This window comes from Doryrhamphus excisus, linkage group LG21 (genome assembly GCF_037039965.1).
Source record: "Doryrhamphus excisus strain RoL-2023G ecotype Guam linkage group LG21, RoL_Dexc_Guam_v1.1, whole genome shotgun sequence".
Taxonomy (NCBI): Eukaryota; Metazoa; Chordata; class Actinopteri; order Syngnathiformes; family Syngnathidae; genus Doryrhamphus; species Doryrhamphus excisus.
Genome location: NC_136377.1, coordinates 4,935,478 through 4,946,265, shown reverse-complemented (window position 1 = coordinate 4,946,265; position 10,788 = coordinate 4,935,478).

Below are 10,788 nucleotides of genomic sequence, written 5' to 3'. Positions count from 1 at the left end.
GCCTCCTACCTGTGAGGTCTGCGCGCTAACGACTTGACCACCGTGCCGCCGGAATCCTTATTTATTAATGCATTTTTTGTTGTTTGTTTACAACCTTTTTAAAACATTATTATAGGTGTGTTCCCAAGGGGAGAGGAGTGGCTGGGGGACAGGAAGCAACGTCAGGGGTTCAGATACAGAAGCCCCCAAAAAACTAAGCAACATTTAGCGATACACTGTCCAACAGAGACCACCTCCAGGAATTCCGGGCCCCATGAAAACACACATTGGACCGCCACGGAGCAGCTGTTGTCGCCACATCTGTTTGCTTGGAATCTTTTTTGGGCAGTACACGCCGGACCCCGATCTCCATCGGAATAATAGATTCCACTTTGCAGTTGATGGCTTTGAGCTAAACCTTGAGTTGATTCCCACCTTGAAGTGCAGCAAAGCAGATGAAGCCCCAGTAGGACGCTCAGTGGTGTGCACACTGAAGCGTGGTGATGACTCCCGACGCCTGACTGGCTTGTCTCCTCTCTCATGCTGCGCTAGCACCGCCAGCGCTGCCGCTACAGTAGACCTTAAAGCACGAGCTAGCGCGCTAGCTGCCATGAATAGAGACAGACTCATACTTTGAGAAGTCAAATCTGTCATGATGGGTAATTAAACTGCGTTTGACATTATGGGAGGGAAATAATGGCAGCCTTTTTTGTTTGTGTCGTGAGGGCTACAGGCAAAGCATTATGCAACGGTTGTTAGCTGTCTGTTGGCGAAACATCAAAACAAAAAGGTTGCCACTGTTTTTCTGACTAGTTGACCTCCTGTCTGAACATTTCACCGTCTCAGACAACATTTTTACATTAAAAGACAAAAGCAATGCTGTCTTTTTGGACTTTGTTTACAGCAAGAGACACACGCTGCTTGTCAAGCTAGCAGGGTGTGACGTAGTCCTAGTTACCCTTTTAGGTTGTTCCTTATGCCAAGTGCTATGCTAGGCTAGGATAAAGCTAATTGTAGGCTTTTCGTCATCAATTTAGTGCTAATAGTAACATAACTATCTTACTAGTAAACCGATAGTGGATGATAATTAAGTATTCATGCTAAACTAGGCTAAAGGCTAGCATGTGTTAGCTCTTATGGAACTATCAAACAACAAAATAACAACAAAATGTAAAATGGTAATGTCAGTTTTCTATGGTATGCTAGCTACCTAGGCTAATTGTAGGCTTTAACCTAAAGCTAATTGTAGGCTTTTCATCATCAATTTAGTGCTAATAGTAACAAAACTATCTCACTAGTAAACTGGTAGTGGATGAAAATTAAGTATTCATGCTAAGCTAGGCTAAAGGCTAATATGTGTTTGCTGTTATGGAATTATCAAACAACAAAATGTAAAATGGTAATGTCAGTTTTCTATGGTATGCTAGCTACCTAGGCTAATTGTAGGCTTTAGCCTAAAGCTAATTGTAGGCTTTTCGTCATCAATTTAGTTCTAATAGTAACAAAACTATCTTACTAGTAAACCGTTAGTGGATGATAATTAAGTATTCATGCTAAGCTAGGCTAAAGGCTAGCATGTGTTTGCTGTGATGGAATTATCAAACAACAAAATGTAAAATGGTAATGTCAGTTTTCTACAATATGCTAGCGAGCTCGGCTAGGATAAAGCTAATTGTAGGCTTTTCGTCATCAATTTAGTGCTAATAGTAACAAAACTATCTTACTAGTAAACCGGTAGTGGATGAAAATTAAGTATTCATGCTAAGCTAGGCTAAAGGCTACCATGTGTTAGCTGTTATGGAATTCTCAAACAACAAAATAACAACAAAATGTAAATTGGTAATGTCAGTTTTCTATGGTACACCTGTGATACACTACCAGGTGTGTCACCACTCTGGAAACAGAATAAAAATAAAAATAAAATAAAAATTTGATCAAAACTATGTGTAAAAACTATGTGCTTTGTTTCACAATGGCACTTTTTATGTTTGCCACTTTCTCTGCTCAAATGAGACAAATTGGTTTTGTGCTTCCAGAAGGAAGAATAAATAAGTCGTCCATTTTGGGTTGGTAGCTTCATTTTTGCTGTCCACTTTTCTCTTCTTCAAGTGTGCCAGATGTATTTATTTTTTATTTGTCTCTCTTCTTAACTCACTCGTTTTCATGTCACTCGCTTCGCTTCTCTCCTTTTTTGTCTGTCTCTTTATTTTGAGTTGAAATAAGTGATGGCTGATAATATCGGCCGGCCGATATCGGCTCATATCAATATTGTTTTTTTGCACGATGGATGACGATGACTTTGTCGGTCAATCGCGAAATTATTCCCGGAGATCAACGCCTCACTACTCTCGAAGCAGCAACCTGCAAGCCCCAGCCAGCCGTCCAGTTCCCAAAATCTGGCTGGAGGTAACAGCGCACTCACACTGGCTCGCCTCGCCGCTCGAGTAAAAAGGTTGAGCGAGCAGAGGGGTCGATCGAGAGAGAGAGAGAGAGAGAGTGACAGAGCGTAGTGATGTGCTCGCCCACACAACAGTAACACAACTTTTTCATGCTTCAGTGATATTACGGTTATTGTTTGGCATCAACCAACATTGCTCGCCCACAACAATAGCCACGTTTACATGGACCCAAATATTCCAATTGCATTCGCGTTATTTGCGAAAAGGAAAGAATTGAACTTGTATACACCTCATTCCGAAAGAAAAGTGCCAATCCGAATGAATATATAATCGGATCCACAGGGGTGGAATATTAATTTCCCCAATCCGATTGAGGTATCTTGTACCCGCTCAATCGGCACTGGACTGCTGCGGAAAGTTTGTTTTTGATTCAAACTAAATTTCAAGACTGGACAAACGAAAAACTGGGAATACTGAGTTATTCCAACAAGTAAATAAAAACTCCAGGAAGTCGGTATCACGTGATGTTGATGTTTACGATTTACTGCACATGACCCATTGACTATTCTGGTTGATTATAGCGGTGCATGTAGACACGTGATTGGAATATTCCTTTCCATGGATACCATTGCTTTCGGAAAGATCATTTGGAAAGAGAAAAACTCCTCATGTAAACATGGGCAATGAGGCAAAAAGTCATATAAGAATTATTGTTTGCTCAACATCACAAGCCTGACCTCGACCGAGATCAACAAACTAAATAGGATAATTAGCCAACTAAAAATGGACATCCACTATTCAATGAAAAGCATCTTTGTCTATTTTAGCTTTCATTTTGATTGAACTCCAATTTGTATGACTTTTGGGCCGATATTCCGTTGTGAAACAAAACAAAACAAGCATAAAACAAACCAAAAAAAAAAAAAAAAAACGTCCTTCCAATGCTTTGCAGCTGCCATGTTTAAATAGGCAGGGAAGTGAAGTGTAGTTGTGGTCCTCTCCTGACACTGCTGCAGCGGAATAATCTTCTTTTCTCTGTCAGAATCGCATTTTCTGATGCGTGCTGAAAGCCCATCACCGCCAACTCCACGCTCTGAGTCACCCACCCCTTTATGCCCTTCACGCCGGGCGTTCACTCCCCGACAGACATGAAGTTTAATCATCGTAGTCGTATGAGTGTAGTGTGATGTTTGGTTATGTTTGTGGATGTTGCTGCAATGCTGAGGGAAGTCTATGACCTTTTCACGGAACGGGAATGACTTAGTGGTATTACATACCTGCCGAATGGCGCTAGAGGCACTTTTTTCCCGTCATTCATTGTAATTGTGAAAGAATTCCATCAAAAGTCCTGACTAGTGAACTTATAGTGAACATTTCTGCATACTCTATTTCTCATAATGATATTTTTAGGCATGCTATTGTTAGCTGTAGTTTTCCTCACTGACTTCTCCACTCCAGAGAGACCTTTCCGAGGGAATTGTGGGGGTCAAACAGTACTTTGCTCCCAATCCTCAGATGGTTAGGTTGTAAGAAATGCCCTCCAGCTGCTCCCCACAAGGCGGAGTCAAGTGTCAGAGAAAGCGAGACGACTTCTTCTGGGTTTTGTCAGCAAAGGAGATAAAGATGTTACTGGATTTTTGGATGAGTTTAAACTTTTCACATTCAATAAGCATTTATATAGTTATCTGAAAAAAAAAAATTGTAAGACCCTGACATGTGGTCAAAAGGCTTTGTCTCAACACTAGGGCGTGTTGGTTCTATAGCAGAATGAACGCAGTGAGTACAAAATGAACAAGGTGACGAACCAATGTGTTGCATTTGTACTTTGTGGGAAAGTAGCGGCGATGAAGAATGCAACCAACTTGCGTGCACACCTCGAACAGATACAGGATCCGTTGTTTTTGGTTATGTCTGTGGTTTTTATTTAGATGCTATTTTTGCTGAAAGAGAGAGAGTCTATTTTGTTTGAAGATGAAGATGTTACTGGATTTTTGGACGAGTTTAAACTTTGCACATTCCACAAGCATTTATATTGTTATCTGAAAAAAAATAATTGTAAGACCCTGACATGTGGTCAAAAGGCTTTGGACAATTAATTAAGTTCCGCCTCATGTTTTTCACATATTTTTGCTTGTCAGTCGTCAAATTTCATGCTGATTTGGCAAAAAAATCCCAATGTTACAGTGGATTGTTTTGTACTGTTTTATGTCTTTTGGCGCCTGCAAATGTTCCATTCCAGTCACCGCAGAGTCTGGTAATTAGCGTTATTGGGTGGTAAACAGGGACATACTGCAAATGTTATAATTAACACTTCTATTTAATTAATATCATGTTCGCGGAGTGTAGGGTCTACAAAAGCAAATAACTGTAGAGGTTGTGTCACGATTATCAATAAATCAATTAACCACATGATAAACAAAAATGGACACTAAATTCGCCGTCCTTGATATCACACTGCACATCTGTCTCAACACTAGGGCGTGTTGGTTCGATAGCAGAATGCTTGTCAGTCGTCCAATTTCATGCTGATTTGGCAAAAAATCCCAATGTTACAGTGGATTGTTTTGTACTGTTTTATGTCTTTTGGTGCCTGGAAATGTTCCATTCCAGTCACGGCAGAGTCTGGTAATTAGCTTTATTTGGTGGTAAACAGGGACATACTGCAAATGTTATAATTAACACTTCTATTTAATTAATCTCATGCTCGCGGAGTGTAGGGTCTACAAAAGCAAATAACTGTAGGAGGTTCTGTCACGATTATCAATAAATCAATTAACCACATGATAAACAAAAATGGACATGAAATTTGCCGGCCTTGATATCACACTGCACATCTGTCTCAACACTAGGGCGTGTTGGTTCGATAGCAGAATGCTTGTCAGTCGTCAAATTTTATGCTGATTTGGCAAAAAATCCCAATGTTACAGTGGATTGTTTTGTACTGTTTTATGTCTTTTGCCGCCTGGAAATGTTCCATTCCAGTCACCGCAGAGTCTGGTAATTAGCTTTATTGGGTGGTAAACAAAAATGGACACTAAATTTGCCAGCCTTGATATCACACTGCACATCTGTCTCAACACTAGAGCATGTTGGTTCTATAGCAGAATGAACGCAGTGAGTACAAAATGAACAAGGTGACGAACCGATGTGTCGCATTTGTACTTTGTCGGAAAGTAGTGGCGATGAAGAATGCGAACAAGTGTTTTTTCTTAACAGATAAAGGATCCGTTGTTTTTGGTTATGTCTCTGGTTTTTATTTAGATGCTATTTTTGCTGAAAGAGAGAGAGTCTAATTTGTTTACATTGTTTTTTTTTGCGTGTGTCTTGAATAATTGGTAACATTTTACAATAACGTTAAAAAAAAAAGTCTTTTCCAAAGGACTCAAATCCAGATGAAATTTATGCAAGAGTAATTTGATTTCCAGTCGAATAGTTTGTACGTGTCCAACTTAGAAAGTGTCCGATGACTGCATTTACAGCTGTTATTGAAAGTCTGGTTTAATGCAGCTGTTTATTTATTTTTTTTAATCTAAATACACTGCTGCCATCTGTTATTTTTAATGAAGGCCATCGTATTTTGATGCTCGTTCCACATCGTTAAGAATGTGCAGATGGGAACAACGAGGATGCAGGATGCACAAGAGGATATTCCATATTGTCTATGAAAACAAAAAAAACAATGGCACACACAGTGTAGGTCCTTTCACACAACATATTAGCTTATTATGTGTAGCGAAGCCTAAATGTAATGGTATTTCGATGACTTACAGTATTCCATTCTGGGTATGAAAACTCTCATGTGGTTTGATATAAGAATGCGGATTGTTAAGGGTGTTAACAAGGGTAAATATAAATTTAAAAGCTGTTTTAAAATATAAAGGTTATTTAGAACAGTGTGCACAGACATTTTAAAAGGGACACAACCTTTTTTCCATTTATTTATTTTTAAGAGCTCCGGGTTTTATTTTCATTTTATTGTGTATAGACTTCATGTTGCCAGTTTATTGTGTAGCAATAAATGTTTACACTGTTCAACTTTCCCACAACTCGCTTGCCCGACTCTTTAGTGAATCATTCAGATGAACAAGGGTATCCAACCTGCTGAAAAAAAAAAAACAGTATAGACCAGCATACCAGCATACCAGCATACGTTGTGTTTCCGAGTTAGTATGCTGGTCATCCAGACCACCATAGACCAGTTACCAGCACAAAAACACAACCAAATGCCGGTCTATGCTGGTTTTTCCAGCTCTCCAAACGTCACATGAATGCAATTTTCAGTAGCTTCATGGTTTTTGAGTAACATTAAGGTCCCTAGACGCTCTATTATATCAAGTAAGGAAACACAGTTGCAGCTGCTAAATGCAGGAGAGAAGTAATGAACAAACACATAGTGCAATACATTACGACTCTATTTCAGTGGTGTAGTTGAACATTATTGTTATAGATGTATCTGACAAATCAAAATAGAATCAAGGAAGAAAAGAGGACGACTCTGCAGCACAGCATTTCCCCGTGGCTGAAGGGCTGACAGTAAAAATGAGAGGTGACAAATGCAAGGAGTCTGAGATTAATTCCACTTTTATTTTGGAACAGCAGAAGCCCATAATGAATAGGTGAAATTCATTGGCAGACGGTACGTTTGGTATCTGGGTCTTCAGTGGGCCAGCCAGAATTTTTCTCACCAGACACCGAAAGAGCCAATATGCTAATGCTAATTATGTGCCAGGCAGGTTGGAAACCATGACCGCCCGTGTAGTGTATACGCCATACAGGCGTTCAGAGAGAGGGGATTCCAGCATGTTAAACAGGACCTATTATGCTAATTTTTCAACCCTTTGTATTGAATTACGGTCTCCTATAGAGCAGCTACACACAATAACACGCACAGAAAACTATTCCAGCTGTATTTCCTTTGATTTGTAATTCCTGCCAAAACAATCTGTTTTAATTTATGCGCACTCCGCAGTGATTGGTCACATGCCCAAAGTGCTTGCTAACTATGAACCATATAAGGAAGTCCTCCCCTCTGTGACATCACAAAGGGGCAGTTTAACCACGCCTTCTGAAACCGAGCGTTTTGAACCATCCCAAATGTCTTTCAGGGTGTAGTGTATACGCCATACAGGCGTTCAGAGAGAGTGGATTCCAGCATGTTAAACAGGACCTATTATGTTAATTTTTCAACCCTTTGTATTGAATTACGGTCTCCTATAGAGCAGCTACACACAATAACACGCACAGAAAACTATTCCAGCTGTATTTCCTTTGATTTGTAATTCCTGCCAAACCAGTTCGTTTTAATTTATGCGCACTGTGCAGTGATTGGTCACATGCCCAAAGTGCTTGCTAACTATGAACCATATAAGGTAGTCCTCCCCTCTGTGACATCACAAAGGGGCAGTTTAACCACGCCTTCTGAAACCGAGCGTTTTGAACCATCCCAAATGTCTTTCAGGGTGTAGTGTATACGCCATACAGGCGTTCAGAGAGAGGGGATTCCAGCGTGTTAAACAGGACCTATTATGGTAATTTTTCAACCATCTGTATTGGGTTACGGTCTCCTATAGAGCAGCTACACACAATAACATGCACAGAAAACTATTCCAGCTGTATTTCCTTTGATTTGTAATTCCTGCCAAAACAATCTGTTTTAATTTATGCGCATTCCGCAGTGATTGGTCACACGCCCAAAGTGCTTGCTAACTATGAACCATATAAGAAAGTCCTCCCCTCTGTGACATCACAAAGGGGCAGTTTAACCACGCCTTCTGAAACCGACCGTTTTGAACCATCCCAAATGTCTTTCAGGGTGTAGTGTATACGCCATACAGGCGTTCAGAGAGAGGGGATTCCAGCATGTTAAACAGGACCTATTATGGTAATTTTTCAACCATTTGTATTGGGTTACGGTCTCCTATAGAGCAGCTACACACAATAACACGCACAGAAAACTATTCCAGCTGTATTTCCTTTGATTTGTAATTCCTGCCAAAACAATCTGTTTTAATTTATGCACAGTGATTGGTCACACGCCCAAAGTGCTTGCTAACTTTGAACCGTATAAGGAAGTCCTCCCCTCTGTGACATCACAAAGGGGCCGTTTAACCACGCCTTCTGAAACCGAGTGTTTTGAACCATTCCTGCCAAAACAGTCCGTTTTAATTTATGCGCAGTGATTGGTCACACGCCCAAAGTGCTTGCTAACTTTGAACCGTATAAGGAAGTCCTCCCCTCTGTGACATCACAAAGGGGCCGTTTAACCACGCCTTCTGAAACTGAGCGTTTTGAACCATCCCAAACTTCTTTCAGGTCTCACTTCCAAATGCGGAAACTTAATTATCTGAAACGTTGGCATCATGTAACACGATAATACAGCATTCTAACTACATTTATAGGTCAGAAAATTGGAAATATGTCCCCTTGAAGTAAGGTAATCACATTTTCCATAAGATATAACTACCACAAATACTGCAATTAAACTTTGAAATGTAGATCAGTGTTTCTGGTGATGGTTAAGGCCAGCAGGGTCGGCTTTGCCGGCCTTGACTAGATACTACTGAAATGAAATAAAATGCTAACTTTTGACTGTTCTATTTATGGGCACTGCATCATGTCTAAATGTAAACATACATTGATTGTCACTTGGTAGTTTTTTTATCTGCTCTTTTCCTGAACTGAAAGTCGTCTGTCCTCAGGCAGGAGGTGGTCTACAGTGGTGATGCTTGGATCGTCTTGCTGTATTTATTCCTCTGGGTAGATATAGCTCTCGGAGATTTGTGTGTGTTTGTGTGTAGAGGCCGAGTGATCACCGAGCTTGGCATTGTCTGGGCTGGACACAAAGATGAGGGTTGTTATTTTTATTGTGGTTGTTGGATTCCATCCCTAAGGTTTGAAAAAAGCCTTTTGCAGCCAACTGCTAACCTCTTGGCTGCAATACACAGTCAGCAATGCCAAACTTGCATGGGAAGACACTCCAAAAGCATGAACAGTCACCAAAAAGAGATGGAATGTCAGTTGAAAAAAGTATCAGTAAGGATGGGAATGACGGGAATGTGGTGTCAATTCTGAAGGTAAATGAAGTGGGAACAAATATGAAAAGCTTGACAGCCCTGCGTGTTCTCGTATGTAATGTGCCCTCATTTGATGTTCGCCTCCCTCTATAACTCCTTATTGTCCTCATGACTCAATTCAACCATCTCACACAGCATGGCGTTAAAAGCAATTACTGCATTGCTAGAAGAAGAGACGCATGAAATGCACTCATCTGCCACACGAGTGGAAAATGTCTTCAAATAAGAAGTGTGTGTATTAACATAGACACATTTGCTCAATTTGTAACAAACGGAAATAAAAGTGAGACTTTGTATTTGTAGCGCCTCCTATGGGCTGTGCTTAAAAATGCCTCGGAAGACACGCATGTACAACAAATATTCTCAATGTTTTATAATATAATTATAAGACAAATGGTCAAGAACTTATGTTACTAAGTCCTGAGACGTTTGGTTCATGGCGGACATATTTTTTAAGCAATATTTCTACATTTTATGAAAAATGTGGACTTGTTGGAATAACGCTGTATTTCGGACAAGTTTTTCGTCCGTCTAGCCTTGAAATTTAGTTTGGATCAAAAACAAACTTTCCGCAGCAGTCCATGCTGATTGCTCGCCTCCAATTTTAAAACTGAAGAACGTCTGGATCTGCGTGTTACGTCATATCTGAGCATGCGAACCCGGAAAAGATACAATTCAATCTTGCTAATATTGTATAATTAAACTCGGGACATGTTTTATATAGATATGTTTTTTTTTTTTTTTAATGAAACTGGACTTATGAATAAAATATAGAAGTGTTAGATTCTGTTCCACAGATGGCGCTAATGCACACAAAAGCTGCTTACCAACCGCCAATAAACAACAGAAGAAGAAAAACATGACGAAGAACAACTTTCCGTTTGAGTGGGTAGAAGATACCTCAATCGGATTGGGGAAAGGAATATTCCGCCCCTGTGAATCCGATTATATATTCATTCGGATTGGCACTTTTCTTTTGGAATGAGGTGTATACAAAGGTTACATTCTTCCCGTTTGACCAAATAATTTGAATACAATTGGAATACTTGGGTCCATGTATACGTGGCTACTGTTAAGTCCTTCCATGGCATACTTCCACCTTCCTTCATTGTCACTCTACTCTCTCCTTTGCTTTCTTTAGCTCACAAATCTTGCAAATGGAGATCTTGAGGAAGATGCGGCCAGCAATCTCAATAAAAGGTGGCCGGTCGGCAGGCGCAAGGTCTAATCGAGAGGTGGCAGAACAGGCTATTTCACATCCGTCTGTCTGACATACTGCATAGCAAGTGACTTCTCTCTCTTCTCTGCTCACCGACAACCCTGGATTCTAAAGAGGT